This window comes from Hevea brasiliensis, chromosome 16, assembly GCF_030052815.1.
Source record: "Hevea brasiliensis isolate MT/VB/25A 57/8 chromosome 16, ASM3005281v1, whole genome shotgun sequence".
In the NCBI taxonomy this organism is placed as follows: domain Eukaryota; kingdom Viridiplantae; phylum Streptophyta; class Magnoliopsida; order Malpighiales; family Euphorbiaceae; genus Hevea; species Hevea brasiliensis.
The window spans coordinates 27089579-27103053 of NC_079508.1; positions in this window are offsets into that span (position 1 = coordinate 27089579).

Below are 13475 nucleotides of genomic sequence, written 5' to 3' on the forward strand. Positions count from 1 at the left end.
ATCACTAACCTCAATCTTTGATGTCCAATTCTTCAATTCTCTTCTTTTTTCTTTTTCTTTGCTCTTTCAATCTTCTTCTTAGGTTGAGGTAATAAGCTTTGATGGGGTGTTTATGGAAAATATTTAGGCTAAGTGAGGGATTTCAAGCTTGAGTGCAAGCTTTAATGGAGGTTTAAAAATGGAGATGTAAGGGAGAGTGAGGGTGAGACAGCAAGGGATGAGGAAGAAGAATTTTTTGTCTTTTCTTTTTTTTTTTTTTGCTCTTCTTTTATGAATTTTTATCTTATGGAAGACCAAAATATCTAATTAATTAAATATATTAATCATAATATTTATGGCATCATGCTTATGTCACCACATGATGTCATTACCTTTTTAACTTTTTCATTTTCTTTTTTTTTATTAATTTTTCTATTAGTTCTTTATTTTAATTCCCAACTCTGAAATTTTCTTTTCTCCAATTTTATTTGACAGTTAGGTCAGGAGTCAACTCTCGGGGTCAATTGACCAAATTGCCCCTCGCCGGTTCGACCCAGTTTGCAAATAATTCAATATTTCTTCCGACTCTCTGACTAATTATTTAACTGACTTAACAATTTTTTTTCGTGACTTTCTCTTTTCCACTGTGTTCATAATGGTCCTAAGGACCACGACGTCACATTTTACGGTTCAAAATTTGAGTTTAAATTGACTTCACAGTCATTCCCGAGAAGGACACCCATCGCTGTGACTCTTGGCTCGTTTAACTTCTTATGTTCTGTTTTTCTTATTTATACTTAACTAATTGGCAATTACTAATTATTTGTGTTTATGGCTTATCTAGTTGTCTTAAGTGTGGTTCTAATCCCCTTAATTGTCCAGACCGACTCCGGTCACCGGAATAATGGAATATACCAGGCTATACAAATAGGGGTGTTACAATTCTCCCCCCCCCCCCCCTTAAAATAAATTTCATCTCAAAATTTTACCTGGTATCAATCTCTGAACAGCTGTGGGTGTTGTCTCCTCATGTCCTCCTCCTGTTCCCAAGTAGCTTCTTGGCCAGAATGATGGTTCCACTACACTTTCACTAACGGTATCTGCTTGTTATGTAGCTGCTTCACCTCATAAGCCAGAATCTTTATAGGTTCTTCCTCATATGTGAGGTCTGGATTCACTTCAATTTCCTCTACTAGTAGTACATGAGATGGGTCTGATTGATACCTCTTCAACATAGACACATGGAAAACGCTATGTATCTTTTCTAACTCTGGAGGTAGTACCCAACGATATGCCAAAGGACCTACTCTTTCCAAAACCTCATATGGCCCGATAAAAAGAGGACTCAGTTTCCCCTTTCTGCCGAATCTCATAATTCTCTTCCAAGGAGAAACCTTGAGGAATACTTTCTCACCCACTGCATACTCATTATTTCTTCTCTTCAAATCAATATAGGACTTCTAACAATCTAATGCAGTCTTAAGTCGATCTCTGATCACCCTAAACTTCTCCTCAGTTTGCTGAACAATTTTGGGTCTAATCATCTTTCTTTCACCCATGTCATCCCAACACAATGGGATTCTACATTTTCTGCCATACAAAGCTTCATATGGAGGCATCCCAATGCTTGATTGGTAGCTGTTGTTGTAAGCAAACTCAATCAAAGGTAAGTGTGTGTCCCAACTGCCCTCAAATTCAATCACACAAGCCCGTAGCATGTCCTCTAAGATCTGAATTACCCTCTCAGACTGGCCATCTGTCTGTGGGTGGAATGCCGTACTGAAGTTCAATCCAGTTCCTAGGGCTCTTTGAAGACTACCCCAGAATCTAGAAGTGAACCTAGGATCTCTAGCTAATACGATGGATACTAGCACTCCATGTAGTCTCACAATCTCATCAATGTACAACTTGGCCAATCTTTCTAAACTATAGTCCATCCGGACTAGCAGAAAATGAGAAGACTTGGTTAGTCTATCAATAATGACCCATACTGCATCATGACTCTTCTATGTCCTCGGAAGTCCCATCACAAAGTCCATCATTATTCTCTCCCATTTCCATTCTGGTACTGGTAGTGGATGTAACAACCCAGCGGGTACTTGATGTTCTGCCTTCACTTGCTGATAAGTTAGGCATTTGGAAACAAACTCTGCCACATCTCTTTTCATACCCATCCACCAGTAATGCTCTTTTAGGCCTCTATACATTTTTGTGCCATCAGGATGCATGGCAAAAGGAGACTCATGTGCTTCCTTCAAAATGATCTGCCTCAAATCAACATCGTTAGGAACACACATTCTGCCCTGGTGTAGAAATAGACCATCATCTCCTATTGAGAATTCTGGTTTCTTGCCCTGTCTGACTTCTTCTAATAGCTTCTGATACTTCTGATCATTCTGAGCAGCCATTCTGATTTGATCAATCAATACTGGCTGTACATGCCATGCAACTGCTGTCTGCTCATCATCATTAATCTCTAAGCTGGCATGTAATAATCTCAACTCATGTACCATAGACAAAGGAGTAACTCATAGACTTGCCATAGTCTTGCGACTTAAGGCGTCAGCCACAACATTAGCTTTCCCTGGCTGATAGTCTATCAGACAATCATAGTCTTTTATCAACTCTAACCATCTCCTTTGTCTCAAATTCAACTCCTTCTGAGTGCCCAAATACTTTAAGCTCTTATGATCTGTGTAGATGTAGCATTTCTCCCCATACAAATAGTGTCTCCAGATCTTAAGAGCAAACACTATAGCTGCAAGCTCCAAGTCATGTGTCAAATAATTCCTCTCATGCGGTTTCAACTGGCGTGATGCATAGGCAATTACATTTCGATCTTGCATCAATACACAGCCTAACCCATTGTGAGAAGCATCACTATAAACTATGTATTCTTTACTCAGGGTAGGTAAAGTCAGGACTGGAGCTTCAGTGAAACATCTTTTCAATTCATCAAAACTCTGTAGGCATTTATCCGTCCACTGAAATTTCACATCTTTTCTAAGCAGCTTGGTCAATGGAGATGCCAACATGGAGAATCCCTTCACAAATCTATGGTAGTATCCAGCTAAACTCAGAAAACTACGAATCTTTGTGACATTTCTGGGTGGCCTCCAATTAAGGACAGCTTCAATCTTACTTGGATCTATCTTGATGCCCTTTTCTGATACTACATGCCCCAAGAAAGATATTTCCTTCAGCCAAAATTCACACTTCGACAATTTGGTGTATAGCTGTTTCTCCCTCATAGTCTGTAGTACAATCCGCAGATGTCTATCATGCTCTTCTGCACTATTCGAATAGACCGATATATCATCAATAAATACCACAACAAACTGGTCGAGGTATGGTCTGAAGATAGTGTTCATCAGATTCATAAAAGCAGCCGGAGGATTAGTTAACCCGAATGGCATAACCAAGAACTCATAATGGCCATAGCGGGTTCTGAAGGAAGTTTTAGGAATACTCTGCTCTTGTACTTTCAGCTGATAATAACCTGATCTCAGGTCAATTTTGGAGAACACAGCTGCACCCCTCAACTGATCAAACAAGTCATCAATGCGAGGCAATGGATATCTATTCTTTATTGTCACCTTATTCAACTGCCGATAATCAATACACAAGCAGAGAGTGCCATCCTTCTTCTTTACAAACAACACCGGCGCTCCCCAAGGTGACACACTAGGGCTGATAAAGCCCTTGTCAAGCAATTCTTGCAACTACACTTTCAACTCTTTCAATTCTGCTGGTACCATTCTATATGGCGTTATGAAGATTGGGTCCACACTATGCATAACATCAATTTCAAACTACACCTCTCTTTCTGGAGGTAATCCTGGTAATTCATTAGGAAACACATCCTGAAAGTCACATACAGAAGGGATGTCCCTCAGTGCTGGACTCCCCACTTGGGTGTCTATCACATGTGCCAAGTATGCTTCACACCCCTTTCTGAACATCCTTCTGGCTAGTGCAGCCGAAATGATGTTTGATGGCAGTAAATGCCTCTCCCCATGTATTACCACATCACCGTATAGAGGGAGACCAAAAGTGACTGTCTTCAGTCTACAGTCAATCATGGTGTAATGCCTGGCTAACCAATCCATGCCCAAGATGATATCATACTCTCTGAAGGGAATTTCAATCAAATCTGACAGAAAAACATGTCCTTGGATCACCAAAGGATAGTCCCTATAAATTCTGTTGACCCGGACCTCTTGTTTTAACGGACTAGTTACTAGCACTTCAAAACCCATTTGGACACATGGAATAGCAAGTGAACTGACTATGCTAGCACTAACTTATGAATGGGTTGAACCCGGATCAAACAACACAAATACTTCTTGATCAGAGATAGAGAATGTACCAGCTACAACATCAGAAGTCTCAGCCTCTTCTTGCTGTCTCATTGTGTAGACTCTGGCTGAAGCACTTCCTTGTGGTGACTGACCAACAGTACCCTGACTGCCTGAAGCAGTGCCTCTACCTCTGCCTCTTCCTCTACCAACTGATTGTGAACCTTTGGGAGCAGTACTCTGAAAAGATCCCTTGGTAGTAGTAGGAGCTGGACCATATTTAGGAGTACTAGTGCAGTCTTTTGCTAAATGGCCCTTGCCTCCATAATTAAAACAAGCTCCAGTGGCCCAATAACATTGCCCCCCATGAATCTTGCCACAAGTCTCACAGGGGCGGGCATAATATGAACCCCAGCTCGATTGCTGACTAGACCTAGGGGGTCTCTGTCCAGAAAATCTGCCCTTACCAAATCTTTCACCTCGACCCCTGCTGGGTCCACTAAATTTCTTCTTCTTTCCAGAGGTACCACCAGAACTTTGTTCAACTGATTTTTTCCCTTTGTCTTTCTCTGATTTTTCAACTTTCTCTGATTTTTCTTTTACTAGGGTTGCTTCCGATTCAATCCTTTCTAACTCAAGTGCTTGAGACATGAGTTCTGAAAAATTGCTGTGTCTGAATCCCACTACTTGCATTCCCAAACTGGGCTTCAAACCAGTCTCAAATCTCTTGCACCTTGCCTTGCTGGTGGAAAAGAAACTCCCAGCATAATGGCTTAAGCAGGAGAACTCCCTCTCATACTCTGCCACTGTTCTGTTGCCTTGTTTTAAACTCAGAAACTCTTGTAACTTCTGATCCACATATGCATCTGGAACATATTTCTGTCTGAATTCTCTAATGAAGTCGTCCCAGGTCAGTACTGGCAGTTCAGCTAAGCTGTGGGGGATGCTCTTCCACCAATCATACGCATCCCCTTGCAGTAGCGACACAGAGTATTCAAACTTCAGTTTATCTTGGCAGTGCAGCTACTTAAATACTCTATCCATCCTTTTAAGCCATTGCTCTGCCTCAAGCGGGTCTACTGTACCCTTAAATTCTGTAGCCCCATACTTCAATAACTTATCATACTGTCTAGCTGGAGGCAGTGGTTGGGCTATAGGTGTCTGGGGTGGAGCTTGAGCAGGCATACCCCCAGCCATTTGTTGAAACATCACAGCAATCTGCTGTGCAAACTCTGCAGAAAATTGTGGCATTTGTGGGGCTGGTGCTGCTGATCAATTGACATTCTGTAAAGCTGGGGCTTCCCCTTGTGCCTCAGCTTTAACAAATTGCTCAAGTGAGCGATCCCCTTCTTCCATTTCAGTATGAAGTTAGGGTATCTCCTGAACAAGTAACACATGGAGATTTCCCTCCGTTAGTTCATATTTATGATGTAATGCACTGTATGTAACAAATATGGACATTGAGCAGTTGTACTTAACAAGGAAAGACACAAATTCATAAGTTAAAACATACTTCAAAAATTTGCTCTGATACCACTAAAACATGTCACACCTTACCCCTCTGTAAGGCATAACATGATCCCGTAGAATACCTAATGAACTACCGAACTTCACCTACCGATAACTCATTAAGTACCCTACAAGGGATTTTAAAACAATTTTCTTATTTTTGATAAGTGGTGAGCATTTTCTAATAGGTATTAAAACATTTAATTCAAAATGAAAGCTAGTTGAAAATTTTGGCCCATTTTATTTTTCCGCAAATTATATAAAAATTTTGACAGAGTTCCGTCTGTATTTTGAGAAAACAGTTCTTCAAATACCTGAAAAAAAAAACACTTCCAATAATTTCCCTCAACAACTTCTTCAAATTCATAATTATTTCAATAATTTCAACACATTTATCAACTTCCAAAATTCAAATCCACCATTTCCAATATCCACAATCATCAAATACTATTAATGAATTTCATTCAATTCAAAATAAATGCTACCATTCATATTTCATTAATGACAAAGTAATTTCTATACACCATTGCACAAAAAATTTACATCAAAAGAAATTCAAACTAAATTTTATTACAAACTTTATACAAACTTTGTACAAACTGCTCAAGACCCATTTTACATGTCCATACATTTATGTGCATCACAAACATCAAAATAAATATAAATTATACCCGATATAACTTCAGGGTAAGTCGCTCCACATTCCTCAGCAGCTCACTCTGCTGCTCCTCTAGTTTCTAAATCTGCGACAACAATAACAGCTATCGCTGAGTATTGGGACTCAGTGGTGCACAACATACTAAAATAATCTTTATGCAGAATTAAATTCACATTTATTCAAAAATTGGTCTAAATATGAGGATTAAATACAAAACATGAATTATGAGATTTTAATCCAAACAAGTTCATTTCGAAGTATCAAAACACATTTCATAAAACCCACAGTTGTCTTTTTGTCTTTTCTTTTTTTTTTTCTCTTCTTTTATGATTTTTTATCTTATGGAAGATCAAAATATCTAATTAATTAAATATATTAATCATAATATTTATGGCATCATGCTTATGTCACCACATGATGTCATTACCTTTTTAACTTTTTTATTTTTTTTCTATTTATTTTTCTATTAGTTCTTTAATTTAATTCCCGACTCCAAAATTTTCTTTTCTCCGATTTTATTTGACAGTTAGGTCAGGAGTTAGCGCTTGGGGTCAATTGACCAAATTGCCCCTCGTCGGTTCGACTCGGTTTGCAAATAATTCAATATTTCTTCCGGCCCCTTGACCTAATTATTTGACTGACTTAACAATTCTTTTTCGTCATTTTCTCTTTTCCACTGTGTTCGTAATGGTCCTAAGGACCGCGGCGTCACATTTTACCGTTCAAAATTTGAGTTTAAATTGACTTCGTAGTCGTTCCCGAGAAGGTCACCCATCGCCGTGACTCTCGGCTCGTTTAACTTCTTATGTTCTGTTTTTCTTATTTATACTTAACTAATTGGCAATTACTAATTATTTGTGTTTATGTCTTATCTAGTTGTCTTAAGTGTGGTTCTAATCCCCTTAATTATCCGGACTGACTCCGATCACCAGAATAGTGGAATATACCAGGCTATACAAATAGGGGTGTTACAGAAACACATTAGTAACAACAAACGGTCCAATCCAATGAGAACGCAACTTTCCAGGCATCATCTTCAATATGGAATTATACAATAAAACTTTTTGCCCAATCACAAACTGCTTCCTTAGTTTATCATGGAATGCCTTTGTCTTTTCTTTATAGATCCTAGATTTCTCATAAGCCTTAAGGCGAATTTCCTCTAATTCATGCAAATGTGATTTTCTTTCTAACTCATCCTCCATGCTTAACTCAAAAACATTTTGCACAAATGTATCAACAACATCAATAGAAAAAATAGAATGATTATTAGCAGGATACTTTATGGCATCAAAGATATTAAATTTGATAGTCTCTCCATCAAACTGCATAGTTAAGGTACCCTCATTCACATTAATTTTTGTATTGGCAGTTTTTAGGATAGGTCTTCCAAACAAAATCAAAGCTGAATTTGATGAGAGAGCAGTATCATCCTCCATATCCATAGTGTAAAAATCGGTAAGAAAAATCAATCCTCTAACCTGCACCAACATATCCTCAACTACTCCCAATGGGTAAGCATTAGAATGATCAGCTAACTGAATAATGACACTGGTTTCTTTCAAATGACCCAAATTTAAAATTTGAAAAACTAATTTTGACAAAACATTAATAGATGCTCCTAAATCTGCCATTGCACTTTTAAATCTAGAATCACCTATTTAGCAAGGAATAGAAAACGAACCTGGATCCTTACACTTAGGGGGTAATTTTTGCTGAATTAATGCTGACACATTTTTTCCCACACTGATCTTCTCATTATTCCTCAATTTATGCTTTGTAGTGCATAATTCCTTAAGGAATTTAGCATAATTGGGAACTTATTTGATCGCATCAAGTAAGGTATATTCACCTCCACCTTTCTGAAAGTCTCCAAAATTTCTTTCTCTTATTCTTCTTTCTTATTTTTAGCCAACCTGCATGGGAATGGAGGAAGAACAAAATTATTAACCTTATTCAGTTTAGGTTTAGTATTTACCTCAATTTCAGACTCTTTTTCTCCGTGCTTCTTCTTTTCCGTTGACTCATGTGGAGTCTGATTATCAACTTCTTCCCCACTCCACAATAGTATCGCACTCGCATTTTTTCTGGGGTTCATGACTATTTGTGATGGAAGCTTTCCAGAACCTTGAGCTTCAAGCTTGCTCACAGATGAAGCTAACTGACCAATCTGCCTCTCTATGTTTTGAATGCTATTTCTGGTCTCTTGTTGAAACTACTGTGCATTGTTAGCCAAAGCCTTAACAATTTCATCAAGTGACATACCTTGATTTGAGGGAGGTGGAGGTGGTTGATTCACTTGTGGTATCTGCTGATGGTATTGGTTTTGCACCGGTTGATTCCCATAACTCAAATTGGGATGATCTCGCCATCCTGGATTATAAGTATTAGAAAAGGGATCATACCTGTGTTGTGGCTGTCCATAATTTCCTACTGCATTAACATGTTGCATTGATTCATTCTCTTGTAATGCAGGACACATGTTAGTAACATGACTGGAACCCGAACAAATCCCACATACTTTAACAGTTTGCATTTTCCCTACAACTAATTGCCTCATCAAAGAAGTTAAACCAAAAATATGTTTCTCATCGTTAGATGTACTTATCTCATTAACCTTCTTAGGTGTGTGATCCATTCTCATTCCAAACTGTTGAGAATTTGCTGCCATGTTAGCAATCAGCCTCCTTGCTTCATCTAGTGTCTTGTCAACCAAAGCTCCTCCACTGGCAGCATTTATCATACTGCGGCCCATTGGTAGAAGTCCCTCATAGAAATATTGAATCAACAGCTGCTCACTTATTTGATGATGGGGATAGCTTGCACACAGCTTCTTAAATCTTAGCTAATACTCATAATAGCTCTCTCCATTGTACTGTCGGATGCCACAAATTTCTTTTCTAATGTTGGCATCACAGGAAGCAGAAAAATAATTCTCCAAAAATATCTGCTTCATTCCATTCCATGAGTTGATAGATCCAGAAGGAAGGTAATACAACAAATCCTTAGCTGTGCCCTCCAGTGAGTAAGGGAAAGCCCGAAGCTTGATCTGATCCTCTAAAACTCCTTGAGGTTTCATGCTGGAACACACAACATGAAATTCCTTTAGATGCTTATGTGGATCCTCACCTGCAAGACCGTGAAACTTAGGCAACAAATGGATTAGTCCAGATTTCAATTCAAAAGTAACATTTAAAGCAGGGTATTGGATACACAAAGGCTGTTAGTTGAGAACAGGAGCAGCTAACTCTTTCAAAGTCCTAGCAGCAGCCATGGTCTCATTTTCGGAACTTGACTCTGAATCCGAATCCGAACTTAGCTCCTTTAGAGATTGGACTCCTTCAGATGTACTTGAAATCTGCCTAGCTTGCTTAGCCAATTTTCTCAACCGTTTAGCTATTTTTTCTACTTTTGGATAAAAGATCAACTCACCAGATTGAGAAATTCTTGTTAGTAAACAAAAAAAAATCAAAGAAAAACAATGGAATTTGGCCTCAAAAAGGCAGGGCCAAAGAATCCTACAGATAGATTGGTCTTGATCAGAGCATCGTTTCCTTCAAAATAAGTATGGGCCGCCCTCCAAATTCAACCAAAATCCTTAATGAACAGTAATAATGAATAATAACACCGTAATTATTTTTTTATTTTTTTTTTCAAAAACCTGAAAATAGCAACACTTCACAAACAGAGTTAATAACAAAATATCCTAACACCAAAAACACGAATTCCAATAAATTTCAGTCCTCGGCAACGGCGCTAAAATTCTTAATGGGTGTCGAATCCATTAGAAATAAAATTAACTGAAATTACCAGTAATGAAATATTTTCTGCAGCAAGTGGTAAATCCAAGTAGAACCCTAGAGACTGAATTATTAAATTTCGTGCACTTGTGTGTAATGGAAAATGAAAGAAACAAAGATTAGGGGGGGGGGGTGGATTTGTAACGCAAAATCAGAAGAAATCAGAAATTTACGAACTAAATATGAAAATCTCAATTTAAATAAACTTCAGTCCAAGGTAATTCGCATTCCAATGCATTAATTTGATCATAGACAAAAGAAATACAATTATCTCTTATTGAATACTTAACGTAGATTTACCAAACAGCGAGGTAAACCCCTGACTTCCCTATATTCATCAATTCGAGCCCAGCACTCTTATTGACTCTAATTATTAATTGAGTTGATATTAAGCAATCCTCGTCAAATTAATAACTTCTTTAAGAAAAAGTAGTTAAGCTGAATAATAATTTATGAAGCATAAATCATTTAATCTGTAACATCCTCACTTTAGCTAGTCCGTACATTCTACTGTTTCGGTGACCAATGTCAGTCCGGGCAGCTAGAATATTTGAAAATTATAATTAAACTAGAGTGAGGAGTTGTAAATAAACCAAATAATAATAAGAAAAATTAAGAAAAATTTTTAGAAATGAAATGCACTAAGGTTAAATGAGCCGTAGCCCCAGTGATGGGTGACCCTAACAGGAAGTGAAGCGAGGGCCGTTAGTAACCCTAGACCCAGGGAAAACTCCATGAAATAATTTTTGGGACCTCAGGGAAGGATTATTGGGGTCTCAATGATAATAAATTGCTAAGAAAACACAAGAAAATTTTAATTAATCTGTATACACAATTTTAGCTCGTTAAGCCAAACGGAGGGCATTTTGGTCATTTCATCTTCAGAGATGATTTTTGACCAACTTTTCCAATTAAGTATATAAATTACATGATATTAAATAAGAATAAAAATTGCTAAAAATGAAATTAAAAGTGAGTAGTAAAGAAAAAAGAAAAGAAATAAACATAAATTGAATTATGAGGTAAGCATGAGGTCATTTAAAATTTTTGGCCAATCAAATGCAATAAAAAATCATTCAAAATACATTAAAAAGAGAGGAAAGAAGTTAAAAATTTAGAAACAACCATCAGCCACCTTCCTCCCTTCCAAGCCGCACAATAGTCTCTATTCCTCTCCTCCATTGCCAAGTTTTCCAAAGCTTGGTTTGTTGGTTTTTCTTCAACCAAACCTTAAGTTGTCAACACAAAACCTTGATATTTCATCTTGGTGAAGCTTTAGGGAGCAAAAAGAAGTGACAAAGAAGAGCTTTTACAAGGTTGAAATTGACTCCATTAAAGGTTAGTGACCAAACTTATTCTTTCTCTTTCAATTCATGTTGAGGGAGTGGAATTAAGTGGATATTTATAAGAAACTTGAATAGAAATTATGTGTATACCTCCCTCAAATTTTCGGCAGCCTTGGACTTGGTAGGGTTTTGAAGATTTCTTATAACTAAAATGGTATTATGGCTACCCTTAATATTAATCTCTTGAGTAGGATAGTGAAGTATAAGTAAATGCAAAAATTTAAAAAGGTAGAGTTAGGGTGTGTGTAACACCCTCCCGGTAGCAACTCCGTACATTCTACTGTTCCGGTGACCGGTGTCGGTCCGGACAGCTAGAACGTCCGGAAAAATATTTAAACTAAAGTCAGGAACCATAATTAACTCAAATATTAATAAGAAAAATTTAGGAAAAATTTTAGAAATAAAACACAACCAAGTTAAACGAGCTGGTCCCCAAGTGATGGGTAACCAGAGGGAAGTTGCGGTTCATAAAATAACTTTTGGGACTCCAGAGAAGGGTCATTGAGGTTCCTATGGCATTAGAATTCCAAGACAATATTTAGAAAACTTTTTCAATCGGTACAGACAATTTTGACCCGTTAAGCCAAACGGAGGGCATTTTGGTCATTTCGCCTTCAAAGACGATTTTTGGCCGACTTGTCTAGTTGAGTAAATAATTATTATGACATAAAATATGAATTAAGGTTGATGAAAAATTAATTTAAAGTTAGTAGAAAAGAAAAGAAAAAAAATAAAGAAAATTAGGGATAATGACATCACATGATGTCATTATCTTACTCCCAACCAATCACAAGTTAACAAGCATTCTTAAAACATTTAAAAGATACAAAATGGACCAAAAATTCTGGTCATCTTCTTCTTCTTCTTCCTCAAAACGTGACCTCTCTTTCATAGCCCTCCATAAAAATTTCTTGCATCACTTCCATTTTCCCATGAATTTCCACTATAAAACCCTAGACACCTTTCTTTAAAACTTGTCCATACCTCTTGGGGAAGTGTTTGGCAGCCTAGAAAAGGAAGGAAAGTGAAGTTTGAGCTTGGAAAATTCTGCCCTACAAGAGGTTAGTGCACTTATACACCTTAAGCTCTTTATTTCCATGTTAGTGACTTGAATTGAGTAAGAATTTGTGAATTAAATGAACCAAATATATGTGTATGTCCACCATGAATTTCGGCAGCCCTAAGGAAGGAACAATGATGGAGTGTTTTTGATGGTTTTAATGGACTTAAAATGAATTAGAGATTATGTTTAAGGTGTATATACACATATAGAATGAATGAAAGTGCTTAACTAGGTGTATGGGTGAATTGAAAGGGAAAATTAGGGTTTTGGGAGTGAAAAATTGGACTTGGCTGATGAAATAATTAATGGACATTCTAATGGTCAATTAGTGACCATTTGAGGCAAGTTAATCATAATTTGAAGTGAGCTAATGTATGGCAAATTGAAATGGGAAGGCTGCCTAGAGACAGCAGCAATAAGGCTGTGATTCCAGCCCATTTAGACAGCCATAACTTTGGCTGTGTAGGTCCAATTTGTGTTTGGCTAATTGGACATGAAACTAGACTTATAATGGCACAATTTTTCTGAAGAAACCATGCCCAAAAGACCAAAGCAAGTGGACCAAAAGTTGGCCCCAATCCGGATACCCTGCAACAGCACCTGCAGAAATGACCAAATGAACAGTAACTGTTCATTTGGCCATAACTCACTGTAGATATGGTCAATTGACCTAAAAATTTTACAGCAACTTTCATGAAGACATAGACATAGACATAGACAAACAACTTTCATGAAGAAACCTACCCCAAATTATGACCAGAACCTAACCAAAATGGCAGTCACAGTCACTGTTCATGGTATTGTAGATTTGGTAATTCTGTA